The sequence below is a fragment of the Sorex araneus genome, chromosome 1 (assembly GCF_027595985.1).
Source record: "Sorex araneus isolate mSorAra2 chromosome 1, mSorAra2.pri, whole genome shotgun sequence".
In the NCBI taxonomy this organism is placed as follows: Eukaryota; Metazoa; Chordata; class Mammalia; order Eulipotyphla; family Soricidae; genus Sorex; species Sorex araneus.
Window position 1 is genome coordinate 358799020 of NC_073302.1, and position 19904 is coordinate 358818923.

Sequence of the window (19904 nt, forward strand, 5' to 3'; positions counted from 1 at the left end):
GGGGTGGGGGGGAGATGGGATTGGGGAGGGTGGGAGGGATGCTGGGTTTACTGGTGGTGGAGAATGGGCACTAGTGAAGGGATGGGTTCCCGAACTTTGTATGAGGGAAGCATAAGCACAAAAGTGTATAAATCTGTAACTGTGCCCTCACGGTGATTCACTAATTAAAAATAAATAAATTTAAAATAAAAAAATCAATCAAAAAATAAATCAACCAAAAAATAAAATAAAATCTTTATTTTCTCACCTAAAAATGTTTTCTATGTGATCGATAGCACAATTCCACAACAACACAATAAAATGGGATTTGAAGAAACTTTCCTCAACATAGATAAATCTATTTACATGAGCCCAATGCAAACAATGTGCTCAATGGTGTGTGTGTTGCAGTGTGTGTTGGGGGTGGGGGGTGAAGCTGAAAGCCATTCCTTTACAATTAGGCACAAGACAATGTTATCCACTGTCTTCACTACTATTTAATATATCTTTAATTTATCTTACCACAGCAATTAGGAAAGAAAGATATTAAAGGCATCCAGATAGGGAAAAAAGGAACAAGTGATGTGATACTACATTTAAGTATACTATATTTTAAGAAAACGCTAACGATGTTACCAAAAATAGCTCCTAGAAGAAAACAAACTTCTATAGTAAAATGAGGGCTACAAAATCAATGAGCAGAAATCCATAGCATTTCTATATGAAAATAATGAAATAGAAGAGAGAGAAATTTAAAAAATATTCACAATTGTGCCCCAGAAAATCAATAACCTATGAGTCACTTGATAAAAGAGTTGAAAGATCTAAATATAAAAAACACTACTGAAAAATAAGAGGACTCAAAGAAATGTAAATACATTCCCTATTTTCACAGACAATTAGAATTAACATTGTCAAAATGCCCAAAGTATTATAAAGATTTCAAGCAGCCCCTATAAAAATACCTATAACATTTTTCAAAGAAATAGGACAAACACTGTTTAAATGGCCTATTAAATCTATCTCACTCCAAATAATCAATTTCAGTCTTAGGAACTAAGATGGGAGTCTTCATTTTCCCCAGCTACGAACTATACTAAAAAGTTATAGTAATTATAATAATAAAATACTAAAATAAGGACAGATTCTCAGATCAATTTAATAGAATTGAGAATCTTTGACAAAGAAACAAACAGTATGAAACAGAGCAAAGAAAGGCTCTTCAACAAATGATGGTGGAAAACCTGGTCAGTCACATGCCAAAAAAAAAAAGATAAATTTAGAATCTTTTCTAATACCATGCAACCATGCACAAAAATAATATATATATTAAAGATGATATCAGAACTAAATCCATAAATTATATTGAGGAAAACATAGGCAGAACATTCCATGCCATTGACAGCTAAGGATATCTTCAAGGATTGACCAAGCCAACAGAAACAAAGGCTAACCAAATGGCATTATATCAAATTAAGAATATAAACAAATTGAAATGCATCAAATTAAGAAGATAAAAATGGGATTACATGATATTAAGAAGATAAACAAATGGTGTTATATCAAATTAAGAAGTTTCTGAACCCCAAGGGAAATTATTATCAGAATAAAGAAAGACATCCCAAAGACTGGGAGAAAATATTTGCCCACCATTAATCTGATAAAGGATTTATATCCAATATAAATAAAGCACTTGAAGTACTTTACAAGAAAATAAAAAAACAACCAAACCTTCAAAACATGGGGTGAAAATATGAACATAAAATTCCCCAAAGAAGACATACAAATGGCCAAAAGGCATTCATCTCAAACCAGAGAAAATGACACATCAAAAACAGTGGGGGAGTGGGGCAGTGCTGGCTTAGAAGTCGGGGGAAAGATACTCTCCTTTGCTGCTGCTTGGAATGTCAACTAATCCATAATTTGAGGGGAACAATATGGGCAGTTCTTAATTGATCTTCCATATGGCCCAGGAATTCCCATCTTTGGCATCTACACCAAGAGCCCAAAAACACTACTTAGAAAAGGCATTTTCAGTCTTTTGTTCGTTGTAGCACTAGTCACAATAGACAAAATCTGGAAACATCCCAGTGTCCAAGAACAGATGACTGCATAACAGCATATATGGCACATGTGCACAACAGAATAGAAGGGATGAAAGAGGAAGGTAGCAAGGGAAGAGGGACACATGACAACTGTGGGGTGAAGTGCTCACCTCTGGAAGAGGACACAGTGGTACTGTAATGCCTTATGCATGTAACCCCATTAGTAACAGTATTGTACCTGAAATTAAAAAAAATTAAAAGCCTGTCATAGAAGCAGGCTGGGAGGATGGAAAAGAACTGTGGACACTGGTGGAGGGAAGTTGATACTGGTGATGGGCTCGTGTTGGAACATCATCTGCTAAAGCTCAGTTATGAACACCTTTGTAAATCATGGTACCTTAATAACTTTTTAATTTAGGATTAGAGTTATATTTATGCTTATATTGGATTATGGTTAGAGTTATGCTAATGTTCTGAGTGAGTATGGTTACATATATTCTTAGAATTAGTGTTAGGTTTAGGTTTATGCCTCTTAATAGCATTAGGACTATGATTAAAATTGTACTTAGTGTTAGCTTAGTGTTAGGACTAACGTTAGGTCTAGGGCTATTAGGTCTAGTGTTGGGGTGTAAGTATAAGTGTTTTAATTATTAGTAGTAGTATTAAAGTTAGTATTGTAGATTTTCTTATGGTAAGTCCTTGTAATATGTCTAGAATTATACTTGGGTTTAGGGTTAGCATTAGATTTACAGTTATCTAGAGATAAGTGGGTTAGAGTTAGGTTTAGAACTAGGGTTAGAATAGGACTGAATAGAGTCATGCTTCAGGTAACATTTAGGTTTAGGGTTATGTGTACTTTGGTGCAGGGATTTGGGTAAGGATTAGAATTATACATTCTACATTCATCTAGGGTTAGCCTAAAGTTTAGTGTTATGCCAGTGTTTCAGTTCAGTTTGTAGTTAAAATTCTGCAGATGGTTTCAGTTATGGTAAAATTTACATTTATGTAATTTAACATATTCTAGGATTAAGATTATATTTAGAATTAGGATTAGCGTTACAATATGGTCACAGTTAGGTTTAGGGTTAGGGATATATTTGTTCATAGAGTTAGTAATATGCTTAGGTAATTCTACCCTAAATTGGGGGTACTGTTAGGCTTAAGATTTGGTTTTTGTAGAGTAGGTGATCAGATTAGGTTTAAATTTATCCTTATTTTATAGGGCTATGCATGATTAAGGTTTTTTTTTAATTAGCTTTGTGTGTGTGTGTGTGTGTGTGTGTGATTAGAGCTAGGTTAGAGTTCAGTTATATTTAATATTAAGGTTATGTTTTAAATCTAGTACGGTGCTACCCAAAGTGGACAGTACCAGATTGGAACTATTCAGGGGATGGTAATAATTCCTGGATTATGGGGTGCTATTTATTTCTTTGAAGATGTATTTCCAAGGGTACACTGCAATATTTTTCTGAAAACAGGACTGAGTTTGGGAACCTTACTCTGGTAGAGAGTGTGGTGTTGGAATGTGTTATGCATTACTGTTATAAGTAACAGTATTGTAAATCACAGTGCCTAGATTTTTTTAATTTAAGTGCCTGTCAGAAACAAACTGAGGGACAAGAGGGAAACTGAAGACACTGGTGGAAGAAAGTTGATACTGGTGATGGGATTGGTGTTCCTGGAATTCAATTGTGAATTACCTTGTAAATCACGGTAACAATAATTTTTATATTAGGATTAGAATCAAGAGGCTGGAGCGAAAGCTCAGCGAGTAGGGCATTTGCCTTGCACGTGGTCGACCCGGGTTCGATTCCCAGCATCCCATATGGGCACCCAAGCACCACTAGGAGTAATTCCTGAGTACAGAGCTAGGAGTAACACCTGTGAATCGCCGGGTGTAACCCAAAAAGGAAAAATAAATACGGTTAGAATCAAGTTTAAAGTTACATTTATGTTAAATGTGAAGTTTAGAGTTGATCTTAGAGTTAGGCTTAAGTATAGAGCTACAGTTTTCTAAAGATTGGGGATAAGGTTAGAGTGCACTTATGCTGAAGGTTAAGATTAGGGTAAGATATACTTATAGCTTTGGTTACAGTTAGAGTTAAAATTATGCTTAGGGTTAAGGTATGCAATAGGGTTAAGATTGCAGTTATACTTAGGGTTAAGATTAGATGAGGTGGGGCTGGAGTGATAGCACAGCGGGTAGGGCGTTTGCCTTGCACGCGGCCGACCCGGGTTCAAATCCCAGCATCCCATATGGTCCCCTGAGCACAGCCAGGAGTAATTCCTGAGTACAGAGCCAGGAGTAACCCCTGTGCATCGCCGTGTGTGACCCAAAAAGGGAAAAAAAAAAGATTAGATGAGGTATAGAATAATGTTTAGGATTAATGCTAGGATTAATGTTAATGTATCTTAGGGTTATGGTTAAATTCATAGTTAATTTTTACAGCTTTTCTGTGAAAAATTAATAACTTCTTGAGGGTTTGAATTATTATGGTTAGTTTAGGATTATTATTAATTATTCATAATGTTAGGTTAGAGTTGTGCTCAGAGTTAGTTTTAAAATTAATGTCTTATGGTGATTCTATAAAAAAACTTTTAAATAAGGAAGCTAGCATTAAAATAAAAATTAAAAATGAATAAAATTTATTGTTTCTTCTCCAGGTATTTTAAGACATACATTCATGTTGTTGATATGAGCATTCTTCCTTTCTTTTTTTTTATTGAATCGCATGTGGAAAGTTACAAAGTTCTCAGGCTTATGTCTCAATTATACAATATTCAAACACCCATCCCTTCACCAGTGCCCATATTCCACCACCAAAATCCTCCGTATACCTCCCGCCCCCGCCCCCCCCACCCCCAACTGCATAACTGATGAATTTCACTTCATTTTCTCTTTACCTTGATTACATTCCATATTTCAATACAAAACTCACTATTGTTGTAGGAGTTTCCCCCCAAGAAAGACAGCTCTACTACCAAAGAAGCATTTGATAATTAGTTTTCCATTGCTGAGAATGAGGAGATATGTAGCCCCGCTGCTCCGAGTACATAATTCTTTTTTTTTCCTTTTCCCTTTTCCTTTTTTTTTCCTCCTCCCCCTTCCCGCGCCTCATAGTATGGTGGATGCCACACTGCATTTCTCCCCGAAAATGAGAAACAACCGGGAAAGAGGGATATTTCCTCTTTCTCGGCCAGCGTGGGGCTATTGCTTAGTTCACATTCTAGAGAAATGGCTGCTACTTTGATTACCTTCAATATTTCAACAAAAAACTCACTGTTATTGTTTGGAGTTTCCCCCCGAAGTCAGACCTGCTAAAAAGGAACCATTTCATATTGCTGACAATTAAGAGATTTTAAGTCGGTTTTGGATTTCTGTATAAAGTCCAGGGAAAATTCTGCCAGAAATTGCATAGCCCAGCTCACAGTCCCAGTGCATTGCTGTAAGAAGCTGCTCTCTCTAGGGCTGGAACGATAGTACAGTGGGTAGAGCATTTGCCTTGCACGCGGCCGACCTGGGTTCAATTCCCAGCATCCCATAGGGTCCCCTGAGCACCACCAGGGAAAATTCCTGAGTGCAGAGCCAGGAGTAACCCCTGTGCATTGCCGGGTGTGACCCAAAAAGCAAACAAAAAAAAAAAGAAGCTGCTCTGTATGCCAAAATGGGTTAGAAGGCCTCTGCAACCAAAGTCTTTAGGCGCAGAGTGTCTGTTTCGCTCTCAGCAGCTCCAGATTTATCTGGGCCGAGGGCGTGCCGGTAACACCCACTTCCCATGATTGCCTAGGAGCCCCAAAGTGTAAAAACCATATACCTCTGGGTTAGGAGTCTTAGAGGGTGGGTCCCGCCACATGGATATTGCTGCCGCCGCCATTTTCTATGCAGAAAAACAGAGTGGAGAGGAAATATCCATCCCCGGGCAGCGCGGAGCTGTAGCCCAGCTCGCAGTCCCAGTGCATTGTTGTAAGAAGCTGCTCTGGATGCCATAATGGGTTAGGCCTCTGGAATCAAAGTCTTTAGGCACAGAGGGTCCTCTTCCTTCCTACTGTAAGCCCGTACTGCTGTGAATTTGTTCGTTAGTAAAGATTTTATTGTTTCCATAGATTCTGATAGTTTATTTCACTTTCACTAATTTCAGGAAATCTTTTTTATTTCTTTGATTTAATCTTTGATTTAATCTTTGATCCATTTGTTATTTAGCAGTGATTTGATCAGCTTCCAGGTATTTGAAATTTCTCTCCATCTATTTGTTTATTATTAATTTCTATCTTTATGGTATCGTGTTCTGAGAGGATGCTTGTTATGATTTTTTTAACTATAAGGTTTTACATTTTCAAGATGTAGGCCCTTTTCTCAGGGCTAACCTATTCCAGAGTGCCTTGTTCTTCGGCGGGGTGGGAGGGAGAAAATAACTCTCCCTGGAGTTCCTGCTGATTTGTTATGACTTCTATATTCATAAATTTACGTATGCTTATTATGCCCTAAAATGTGATTTATCCTGAGGTTGTTCCATCTGCACTAGGACATGTGTATTCAGCTTTCAAAGGATGGAAGATGCAAGTCTGTTAATCTTGGTTCTTCTAATCCTTCACTTAGGGCTCTTGTATCTTTACTGATATTCTGCCTGGTTAATCTGCCTAGAGATGAAAAGTGTTGTGTTTGCTATTGTGTTTGTGTCAATGTGTTTCTTTAGTTCCATGATCAGAAGAGTTATAAACTTCTGACCCTTTATTTGATGAACATATGATGTTAAGCAGTTTGTGGGTGTGACTGCCTAGCTACTGGAAAATGGGGGATCTGGGTGGAAGAGGCCAGTCCCAATCCAAGCAGGCTTGGAGATCCTCAGCCCCAGATCCTGCAAATCTGGGTTCCTTTGCTGGTTCCTTCATGCATGAGGCTCATCCAAGTGTGTGGAGAGGGGCCTTGAGCATGGCTGTGGCTGGATTCCGGAGGTCTTCGGTTGCCGGGACTCTTCAACGGCCAACATTGAGACTATAAAACCAGGCCGCACAACATCTTATAGCCTAGTTCTCCCTCTCAGAGAACCTGGCAAGCTACTGAGAGTTTCCTGCCCGCACAGGAGAGCCTGACAAGCTCCTCGTAGTGTATTCATATGCCAAAAACAGTAACAATGATGGGTCTCATTCTCCTGACCCTGAAAGAGCCTCTAATGTAGCACTGTTGGAAAGGACAAGTAAAGAGAGGCTGCTAAAATCTCAGGGCTAGGATGAATGGAGACATTACTGGGCCCACTCAAGCAAATTGATAATCAACTGGATGATAGTGATAGTGATAGTGATAGTGATAGTGATGATGATAAGCATCAGTACCATTTGATCTAGTGTCCCCATAACAAATAAATGGTGTCTATTCCTATATCTAATTACTTTTTTTAATACTGAATGGTATTGGTCTGTTATAAGTTGCATGCTCCATCTTTTTTCTGTTTTTTTTTATTTTTGCGGGGGGAATACAATTCCGTTATCGTTTTAAATTAAATCATCGCCCTGCACTTTAAGACTACTCTAAATTGCACCCACATATAATGATTTGTAGCACAAGCAAATGGCTAGTTCAGTCGGGAAGCAAGTTTAACAGTGCAGCAGACCCTCCCCTCAAAAGACTGAGAAGACAACATGATAGGCAAGCATTCAAGTACACCATTATATGTTCAATATCAATACTATCCTTCCACCAAGCCACAGTACAGTCAACTAACCACAGTCCTACACAACAGCACTTCCAATATTTTTTAAAAAAAACCTGTACTTCATGTTCATAGTTAATATATAATAAGTAAATTCTTATTATATGTAAATCTTTGTCTTTTTATTTAGCAAGTTATTCATGCTAAAAGTAGTTTATACTTTATATAGATTTTCAAATAATAGACTGATTGTCTTTTTGAATAAAAACAAAAAAGGGGGAGTAGCTTCCCTAACTAATTGACTCCAATGTTATGACTTACACAGCACTACTAAACTGAAAATCACACATCCAAAATTAAAAGTGAAACTATCGCAGTGGGACATTCAAAGTGTTTTATTCCTCCTTTCACTCTGTATTTATCCTGTGAATTCAGATGCAGATGTATTTCTTGCATGCAGCAAATTGATGGATTTTGTTTACTGATCTACCCAGTCACTCTGTGCCTTTTGATAGGAAAGGTTAGCACACTGACATTCAGGGGAAATTATTGCTAAAAATAAATTCATTTTTTCCATCTTTTTCTATGGTGATTTTCATTATTTTTTTCCATTAGGTGTTTAGTACTTAAGGAAGCTCTTTTCAAATGGTGCAAAAACATTTCATTAGATAAAAGTGTGTCAATATTGTTGTATCTTACTCTGGAGCCATTAAGCCTTTGTATAAGAGATTATTAACATGTTGTTACAGGTTGAGCCTTTGTGCTTTTTTTTTGGATCGAGATTGGTTGCCTTCTACCCTACACACCATCAAATGTGGTGTGCTACTCTTGGTACACCAGTGAAATAGAGTATGAGATGCCACTGCAGAAATTCTAAAATTTAAAGTAGGGTGATAAAACTGGAGGTAACTTTGGGGTCCAGAGGCACAGAGGTAACTTTGGGTTCTGCGAGGTCTTGTGGCTCTGCGAGATTTATTTGTGAGTCTCTGGATCATGGCCATTAATAAGCTTACATGGAACCAGAGGCAGTTTGTGGGCAGGAGTTCCAGGCTCCTGGAAGAACAGAGATGAGGGGAGGTCACCCATTCCCAACTCCATGAGAACCTGGAGATTTTGGTCACAAAAGCCACATGCCTCAGTTTTTCTGCAGATTCATACCCATGAATGAGGCTTGTCTTGAGCCTGGAGATTGTGAGCATGTCAGCGATTAGGTTTTGGCGGTTTTCAGCTGCCAGGGCTCTGCTGGGGCAGCTGTGTCCAAGGATGCTTTTATCTCTTCCCCAAATCTGAATCACAGCCTTGCAGAGTAGAGAACTCTAGGTTGAAGCTTTTCTTCTGGAGTGCTTCAAATATGTCATTTGTTGTCTTTTTGCTTGTATAGTTTCATGAGAGATCTTAGTTTGAAGTCTTTCCCTTGTATTTAAGTAAATTTCTTTCTATCTCTTTGGTTCTTGCCATTTTGATTACAATATGTATTGGTGCTGTTTTATTCAGGTATATTTTTGTCTGTTACTCTTTGGGCCTCTTAAATCTGTATACTGATTTCCCTCCAATAATTGGGGAAGTTTTTCAACTATTATATATTTCACTAGTCTGTCTTCCTACTTCTCATTTTCCTCTCCTTCAATGCTTTGATCATAGAATCAAAGATGTTCCTCTTGCAAAAAGTGATATGCATACCTTTTCATTAACAGGATTACAAAGTACAGTGCCTAAAAGGAAAATGAGATAAGAGAAAGAGAGAACAAGAGAAAAAAAGAAAGGAAGGAAGGAAGGAAGGAAGAAAGAAAGAAAGAAAGAAAGAAAGAAAGAAAGAAAGAAAGAAAGAAAGAAAGAAAGAAAGAAAGAAAGAAAGAAAGAAAGAAAGAAAGAAAGAAAGAAAGAAAGAAAGAGAGAGAGAAAGAAAGAAAGAAAGAAAGAGACTCAACAGAGGTGTATGAAACTGCTCCAAAGTGCCCTGAGGCTGATAGAGCATCCCCACAGCTGTGGGACTGGTGTTAAAAATCAGGAGTGAGAAGGGCTGTGAAGGTTAATACCTGGGTGGGCCAAATTCTGCAGCATAGCATTTATTATCCCTAAACTGGGTCTCTTTTTCACCAGGGGTGAGGAAGGGGATTTATCAAGAGATTAAACAGGGGGGTTGGGTGCTGGTGGGAATGCCCATCCAAGACCTGAGCTAACTGAGTTTGCCAAAAAAACTCAAGAGGGAGGCCAGGGCCAGTTTCTGCAGGAAAATCAATCTTGTTTTGATGTTGGTGGGCCCCATGGGCGACTTACGTGAAGCAGAGAGGAGAAAGACAATCACTTTCTTCCCGTATGTCTCTGCCACCCAGGGCGCAGAGTTACTGGGTTCTTGTCTCACCTTGCAGAAAGAAATTTTAGGAGTAGATGAGCAGTGAAATTATGCCGTTTTTATTGGAAGTGTTGAAGGGAAGAAGGGAGAGTATGGAGGGTACCATGCTCAAGAGTGTGTAGACAGTACCATGCTCACAACTTCTCCACGCGCAGAGAGAGCCTCTAAGCACATCCCAGTGTGAGGGCGAAAATGATGCCATAACAGATTGCAGCTAACATGAAGTCTCAACTAGACCCAGTTTCTGTTTCCAGAGCAGGACTTGCACTTTCTGGTGAATTCCCAGTTAAGTAATTTGCCTAGATAAGGAATTGGGCAGTTGGGTCTGGCCGATGATGAGGGGTTACTGTACCCTCCTAAGAAACTGTTACTATCCATTGTCTAGTTGTTGACCACTGTTGTAATAGGGCCGATGCTAAAAATAGACCTGTATATGAATTGCTTCTTAACTCTGAACCCTATATAAACCGCTTGTGATTTGGAGTTGGGGTCCTTGTCAAGCCTCCACTGCATTGGATGAGACTTGGACCCTAGCTCAAGCTAGCAATGACTTGAGCTAGTAATAAAGTTCCTTTGCTTTTGCATTAAAAAAAAAGAGAGAGAAAGAAAGAAAGAAAGAAAGAAAGAAAGAAAGAAAGAAAGAAAGAAAGAAAGAAAGAAAGAAAGAAAGAAAGAAAGAAAGAAAGAAGAAGAAGGAAGGAAGGAAGGAAGGAAGGAAGGAAGGAAGGAAGGAAGGAAGGAAGGAAGGAAGGAAGGAAGGAAGGAAGGAAGGAAGGGAGAGGAAGAGAGAAGGAAGGAAGGAAGGAAGGAAGGAAGGAAGGAAGGAAGGAAGGAAGGAGGAAGGAAGGAAGGAGGAAGGAAGGAAGGAGGAAGGAAGGAAGGAAGGAGGAGGAGGAGGAAGGAAGGAAGGAAGGAAGGAGGAAGGAAGGAAGTAGGAAGGAAGGAAGGAAGGAAGGAGGAGGAGGAGGAGGAAGGAAGGAAGGAAGGAAGGAAGGAAGGAAGGAAGGAAGGAAGGAAGGAAGGAAGGAAGGAAGGAAGGAAGGAAGGAAGGAAGGAAGGAAGGAAGGAAGGAAGGAAGGGGAGGGAGGGAGAAGGGGAAAAGGGAGGTGCCGCACACTCCAGGAAGTCCAAAATAGTTAACCAGGTGATACAGCTGAGTTACATTTATAACTGGGTGACATATTTGGGGCTTGTGCATGACTGTACAAGTACAGGGAGACAAGAGGAGAAAACCCATCCCCTACTCTGTGAAAACAAAGGAGCTTTCAGTCACAAAACCCATGTACCTGAGTTTCTCAACAGATGAATTTCTGGATGTCTCATCCTGAGCAGTGGAGTCCATGAAGGAGCACAGTGGCGATTGTGGAGTGTGGAGTTTTTTGGCTGCCAAGGCTCACTCGCCCCTCTCCAAGATGCATGGGAAAACAGCCTTTCAAAGAGTCTGGGAGAATATTTGCAACTTGATCTCTTTCGAGATTTATTCATGAGTTTCTGGATCCTGGATAGTAAATGAGCTTACATGGTATCAGAGGTGATTTGTTTGATACAAGTCTGAATTCAAACCCTGCATTCCATATGGTCACGCAAATTCACCAGCATAAACAACTTTTAAATTCTATATCTCATGATTTAATTTTTTTCTTTTCGGTCACACCCAGTGATGCTTAGGGGTTACTCCTGGCTCTGCACTCAGGATTACTCCTGGCAGTGTTTGGGGGACCGTATGGGATGCCGAGGATCGAACTCGGGTTGGGCGCGTGCAAGGCAAATGCCCTACCCGCTGTACTATCACTCCAGTTCCTCATAATTTAATTTTTAAAAAATTAATTTAAAAAGATATTACTCTTGTTGATATACATTAAAATTTTAGTTTATTTCCATTTTTTAGATTTTTACAGATGTACTAATTTGTGGTATATAGAATAACAACATGTCTAGGAAAATGTAAGTAGCAAAGATGGCAAAATACTGGTTCTATCCCAAGAATAAGGAGAAATAGAGGGAGATAAGAAATAAGAGAAAGTCTGGAAAAACATAGAAGCAGGGAGATAAGCCTTGGGGACCTGTATGATATAGAGACAAAATATCTATATATCTATCTGAACCACAGATCCGATACTACCATAAAAGTATGTCACTCAAACTATAGGAATTAAGTTTTAAATTTTAATTGTTGGGGCCAGAGGGATAGCACAGTGGGTAAAGTGCTTGTCCTGCAGGCGGCTGATGTGGGTTTGATTCCTGGCACCACATACGCTCCCCTAAGTCTTGCCAAGAATGATCCCTGAGCACAAAGTCAGGAGTAAAGCCTGAGAACACTGGGTGTGGTCCAAAAAATTTAAAAAAAATGTTACTATCAAGAAGTCAGGTTGTGGACACCCAAAAGGAGAGAGAGAGCAAAAGGGAATGCCCTGCTACAGAGGCAGGGTGGGGTGGAGAGGACGGGGTGGGGGTGGTGGGAGGGATGCTGGGACCATTGGTGGTAGAAAATGGGCACTGGTGGAGGGATTAGTACTCCACCATTGTATGACTGAAACACAAGCATGAAAGTTTGTAAGTCTGTAACTGTACCTCATTGTGATTCACTAATAAAAAAAATTTTTTTTTAAAAAAGAAGAAAAAGTCAGGTTGTAATAGGACAGCAGGCAGGACGTTTGCCTTGCACACAGCTGACTCGGGTTCAATCCCTGACAACCCATATGGTCCCCTGTGTACCACCAGGAGTAATTCCTAAGTTTAGAGCCAAGAGTAATCGCAGGGTGTGACCAAAAAAAAAGTCAGGTGGGGCCAGAGGCCAGAGCAATAATATAGCAGAGGTAGGGCGCTTGCCTTGTATTATATTACAGAAAACCAGTCAGTATGCAAGATGCTTCCACACTTTTTCTCAGAATTTAACAATTAAAAAAACATGACTTCATATAAATATTAGAACTGTTCACTCAATTTCCTTGAAAATGCTATAGTATTTTGATGGAGATTGCACTGAATCAATATTCCTTAGATAAAAGTGATTTTTGTTTTCACACCTGGCTATGCACAGGGGTTACTCCTGGCTCTGCACTCAGGAATTACTCCTGGCAGTGCTCAGGGGACCATATGGGATGCTGGGATTTGAACCCGGGTCAGCCGCGTGCAAGGCAAATGCCCTACCCGCTGTGCTATTGCTCCAGCCCCCAGATAAAAGTGATCTTTAATGTGTGCAATCTTCTATGATGACTTCCCATATCTTTACATCTTCTATTTATTTTAGTAAGGTCATTTTCAGTGTATAAGGTTTTCACCTCATTTATTAGCTTATACCCAGGTTTCCCACTCTGATTCTTTTATGAGACTATTATGTGTAGTAGGAAAGAATTCGGATTTAAAAATCCAATCACAGGGGAGAAGGCAGCTGGAATAGAGAAGGGATCACTAAGTCAATGATGGTTTTGAGGGATAGTTCAGGATGGAAGATGTATGCCGAAAGTAGATAAAGGACCAAATGTGATAGCCTCTCAATATCTGTATTGCAAACCATAATGCCCAAAAGTAGAGAGAAAATATGGGGGAGACTGTCTGCCATGGAGGCAGGGGGAGGGGATACTGGGGACGGGACATTGGTGGTGGAAAATGTGCACTGGTGAGGGATGGGTGTTCGATCATTGTATGACTGAAACTCAAACATGAAATCTTTGTAACTGTATCTCACAATGATTCAATACCTTAAAAAGCAGAAAAAAATAAATAAGAATCCATCACTTATTAGTGGATCAAAGTTTATTAAGGTCATTCCATTTTTTTTCCAGATTGTCTATTTCTTTTCTTAAAAAATTTATTGTGGTTCAAATCCAATTTTTTTTAAGTTCAATTTCCCCCCAACCCCCGCAAGGTTACAAAGTTGTTCATAATCAGTTCATTATACAATGTTCCAACATCCTTCCCTTCACCTTCACCAATTACATTTCCCACACCAATTTCCCCATTTTCTCTCCACCACTACCTCTCCCGCCTGCTTCTATGGCAGGTACATTCTCTCTCTTCTTTCTCTCCTCTCTCTCCCTCTCTCTTTGCATAACTAAAAATTATACATGATAACCTTTCAGTATATGTATTGCAAACTATAAAGCCCAAAAGGAAAGAGAAATTGTCTTCTATTTCTATTTTTTCTTTTTCCACTGTTTCTATCTGCTTTTCTATGTGGACATTTTCCCCCGGTGATTTCCTTTTTTTTTTTTTTTTTTTTTTGTTTCTACTCCATATTTTTGTTTTGTGGTTACCATGAGTACTGTAATACTCTGTTTGTAATAGTCATTGTTATGCTGGTAATTATTGGTAATCTTTAAACAGATCCTGAATATCGACGGGTGTGACCCCCCCAAAAAATAGAAATAAACAGATCCTTAGGCCTATCCCTGTTCCCGATAATTTGATGTTATGCCATGGTCTTGTTTTATTCTTGTTTATAATTCATTACCATTTATTACCACACTCAAGTTTTAATATTAATTTTACTTGTCCTGCAGAAAGAATCTTTTCAGCATTCCTGGTAAAGCAGACCTGGTAGAAGAAAACTCCACTAGCTTTTATGTGGGAAAACATTTCATTTGTCCATCTATGTTCCATTCCCAGTCTTAAACTTTCTGCTAAGAAATCTAATAAAAACCTGATCAGGATGACTTTATATTCTACATTTTCCCCATAGAAATCATTGTTAATTTCTTTGTCATCGACCTTCTCCCATTACCATTGTTGTTGCTTTTATTGTAATGTTCAAGAGTCACATTCTTGGTTGCCATTACTTGCACACATCAATTGCAGAACTCAGCAAGTATCAAATATTTAGTTGTGGTATGCTGAAGATCGCACACTTGTAGCACAAGGTATCAAAATGGCAGCACTGTCATAATTGCACTGACCACTGAAAGGCAGTGATAGGGATCAAACTCATGACTTCACGCATGAAAGCTTCACCACTGAATCACAACACTGGGCTTTACTGTTGAGTTTTATTTTCATCATTCACAAAAAAATTTATTGTTACATACTTTTTATTGAATTATTTGTTTACATTATAAAATTTTACGGTTTTATATTCATACCTCTGTAATTGTACAGCTGTTATCACTCCTATCACCAAAAGACTCCCTACTCATTCCTCCCACCTGTCTCTTCCCTTTCCCTATTATATCCATCATAGTTTTATTGAGTTAGTTTTAAAGTTCTTGTCAGTTTGTTTGCTTTATTTATATTCTACATTAAACCACTCAACAGTATTTTTATTGTTAAATTTTGATACTTTAAAAATAAGGTTTCAGGCCACTGGACCCAGCACAAGGCTGTTCCATTCAGGGTGCCCTGGAGGGAGTAGGGTGAGACTCCACCCCACCCCAAAGGACCCAGTCCCAGCAGCTGAAAATCTCCAGAACTCAACCGCTGCCGTGCTCATGGCCACTCTCCACATGCTCGACTGAGCCTCACCCACAAGTGAACCTATTCCTGAACCTCATGGCCGTGAATGCCTCATACCTCATACCACCCATACTCCAAGAGTACTGCACCACATCTGATGGGGTTTAAAGAGGCAACCAATCTTAGAGGGAAATATATAGAAAAGCACACAAGGCTTGGGGCTGGAGCAATAGCGCAGCTGGTAAGGCGTTTGCCATACACGCGGCCAACCCGGGTTCGATTCCCAGCATCACATATGGTTCCCTGAGCACCGCCACGGGTGATTTCTGAGTGCAGAGCGAGGAGTGACCCCTGTGCATCACCGGGTGATCCAAAAAAGAAAAAAGAAAAAAAGCACACAAGGCTCAACCTTAAACAACATGATAGTGATTTTTTATAGAAGGGCTTAATGACCCTTGGGTGAAATACAACTATCTTCACACTCTTTCCTCTAAGGAAACTTTTTTTTAGCATTTTGAGTGGTTTTTCATAACAAAAAATACAAAATATATTACTTTGGGCTGGAGCGATAGCACAATGGTAGGGCATTCACCTTTCACGCAGCCAACCCATGTTCGATTCCTCCACCCCTCTCGGTGAGCCCAGCAAGCTACCAAGAGTATTGGGCCCGCATAGCAGACCCTGGCAAGCTAGCTGTGGCATATTCAATATGCCAAAAACAGTAACAATAAGTCTCACAATGAGACACGTTACTGGTGCCTGCTCGAACAAATCGATGAGCAATGGGATGAGAGTGACAGTGACAGATTATTTTGGTTCTGCTTTGGGACAGGGGTTGGGGTTCAGGATGGAAACATCCGAAATATGGTGGTGAAAAGATGTTAATGGTGGTAAATTGGTTTTGACTACTAAATATAACCAAATATTGTGAACTATTTCATAAAATTAAAAAAATTTCTTTCTCAATAAATCCGAACGGCTAAAAAACACATGAGAAAATGCTCCACATCACTAATCATCAGGAAGATGCAGATTAAAACAAAAATGAAATATCATTTCACACCACAGAGACTGGCCCACATCCAAAAGAACAAAACCAACCGATGTTGGTGCGGATGTGGGATGTGGGGAGAAAAGGACTCTCCTTCACTGCTGCTGGGAATGCTGACTGGTTCAGCCCTTTTGGAAAACAATATGGACCATTCTCAAAAAATTAGAAATTGAACTCCCATTTGACCCAGCAATACCACTCCTGGGAATATATCCTAGAGAGGCAAAAAGGTATAGCAGAAATGTCATCTGCATTTGTACATTAATTGCAGCACTATTTACAATAGCCAAAATCTGGGGAAAAAAAAAATTGATGACTGGTTAAAGAAACTTTGGTAAATCTATACAATGGATTACTATGCAGCTATTAGAAAAGATGAAGTCATGAAATTTGTATATAAGTGGATCAATATGGAAAGTATCATGTTAAGTGAAATGAGTCAGAAAAAGAGAGACAGACATAAAAAAGACTGCACTCATCCGTGGAATATAAAGTAACATTATGGGAGACTAACACCCAAGAGTAGTAGAGATAAGGACCAGGAGGTTTGCCCCACAGCTTGGAAACTGGCCTCACATGCTGGGGGAAAAAACAGCTGAGATAGAGAATGGAACACCAAGTGGAAGATCCTGGGAGGACCCATTCGGGTTGAAAGATGTGTGCCAAAAGTAGACTATAGACTGAGCATGGTGGCCACTCTCAATACCTCTACTGCAAACTACAACACCCAAAAGGAGAGAACAAAGGGTAATGCCCTGCCACAAAGGCAGGGTGGGGTGCTGGGGGATGGGGTGGGTTGGTGGGAGGGATACTGGGAACATTGGTGGAAGAGAATGGGCACTGGTGGAGGGATGGCTAAATGATCACTGTATGACTGAAATGTGAACATGAAAGTTCATAAGCTTGTAACTGTACCTTATGGTGATTCACTAATAAATTTTTTTTTTTTAATTTAGGGCTGGAGCAATAGTACAGCAGGTAAGGCATTTGCCTCACATACAACGGACCCAGGTTTGATTCCCAGCATCCCATGTGGTCCCCTAAGCACCATCAGGAGTAATTCCTGAGTGTAGAGCCAAGAGTAACCCCTGAGCATCTGGGTGTGACCCAAAAAGCAAAAAATAAACAAATAGTTAAATAAATAAAAATAAAAATAAGGTGTCTCACTTTAGCATTTAGAAATTTGGGTATTCTATTGGCTTCTTGAATGAATGATGATTAGTTTTTTTGAAATTCTCAGCTGTTACTGATTAGGAACTGTTTACACTACTTTCCTATCTTCTGGTACTCCCACTATCTTAATAATTGCATCTTTTCCTTCATTTTATTTTGTGAAAGCACCACAAAGCTACATGTTCTGGGGCTAAAGCGATAGCACAGCAGGTAGGACTGTGCTACGCGGCTGACCCAGGTTCGATTCCCAGTATCCCATATGGTCCCCCGAGCACCACCAGGAGTAATTCCTAAGTGCAGAGCCAGTAGTAGTAACCCCTGAGCATCGCTGGGTGTGATCCAAAAGGCAAAAAAAAAAAAAAAAAGATACATGTTCTGTCACCATTTCGCCACTAGGTCATCTTCCTTCCACCAGTGTTCCCAGGTTGCCTCACCCCTACATCAGCCTGCCATCTCAACAGGTACCTTTTAAAGTTTAAGTTTGGTGTCATGATTTCAGGGTTGTTGACTCTGTGGTTTGGATATTTAGCTCTACCATTCCTTAAACCTATGGATATACATAGACCCTAACCCTCTTTGCTTCTCATCAATTTTATTCTCCCCCAATCTATACTCATTGTGTTTCCTTCTCCTCCCCTGTCTTTGGTTTCAAGGGTAATCCAGGCCTTCTCCCCTTAAAATCAATGGCATTTTCTAATGGATATGGTCAAAAAGTTGTCTTCATTTCTCTTAATTCTCACTTCTCATCTTCCATTTGAGTAATTATCTTAACTTTTATCTTTAATTTCACTGTTGATTCTGCGATACTGAGCGTATTTGACATGCTTTTCATGAAAGTTTTCATTTTATTGTTTTTGGATTTTCGAGCAGGGGGTGGGGGGAGAAGGGAGGGAGTCTATACCTGGTAGTACTTGGGGCTTACCTATTTTACTTCACAATTTTGGCTCTTCCTGAAATTCTTTTCTGCAAGGGAAAGGCAATGGACCTGGAATACCTGTCGGGGTGAGGACTGACTTTGCTACAAAAGAGCAATCCCTCACTCCAACCGAAGCCCATGGCTCCCTCAAGAACTTGGATGGTGGAAATCTGTTCCTATGCCATGCAGAACAAGTGGGCTTCAGGCACAACTTGATGGCTGTCTTGTGGGGCTGGAGATTTGAGCATCAGTGTTGTATAGGTGCTCACAGAAGACTTCCAATCCTGACCCACACCAGGCTGTCAAGGTGGGTCAAGCAGAGAGGTAGAAAATGACACAGTAGAAGGAAGAATGGAATGCCAGGTGAACTAATTAATTTAGGTGGCTTAAACCTCAACTATTTAAGATATTCAATCAGATAATGGGATGCTTAGGGGTGGGAAATGACAGCCATGCTGTCTAATCCAGATAGACTGTAGAATCAGATAGGGCTCGTGCGCCCAGACAGAAAGCAAAATGAGGAAGGGCCCTACATAACAGATGCTCAAGTCTTTCTAGCCCCACGAGGCAGACGTCATGCTGCAGTGCAGATGGGGACAAGTGTGTGTATACTCAGAGCCTAGTGTATGTGTACTCTAGCCCTCTGAGCTATCTCTGTGACCTACTCAAAATTTTATCCAATGTGAGGAAGGTCTTAACTTTATCATTTTCCATGTGTTTATCTAGTCACTTCAACACCATTTGTTAAAGGGCCTATTCTTTCCCTATTGAATTTATTTTGGCACCTTAACAAAGATCAGTTTACTGAAAGAGGTTTAGTATGTTTATGCTTAAATCTTGAGAATGTACGAATAGAACATATGTATACTTATGCTAATCAAAAGGGTCATCGGGATTACATAACTTTGCAAACTTGGAAACTGAGAATTGTTAGCCTTCTAACTCAGTCATTCATTTGGGGGGTTGGGGAGTAGACACTCCTGTACTGGGAATTTTCAGTTACTGCCAGTTGAGATCTAGTTTTCCTCCCCTTGAGTATTCCCTCTGGGCTTGGAGAAATAAGTCATCTTCATGTGCCCTAAGCCTTGTAACATGATTCTTTTCAAACCAAGAGCAAAAGCACACCAATTGTGATGCTATTTCCCACTAACAAGTACATAAAACAGACACCATAGAGCCATGGGGAAATATCCCAGAATTATATCATCAGCCTACAAATTTAACGTAAAGACTACATAGCAAAATAAGACAAGGTAATTGCTCAACTCAGCACCTACCAAGAAATATGCAATATTAAAATGATAAAATAAAGGAATTTGTCACAAGTGATGGAATAAAATTAAAATCAAAT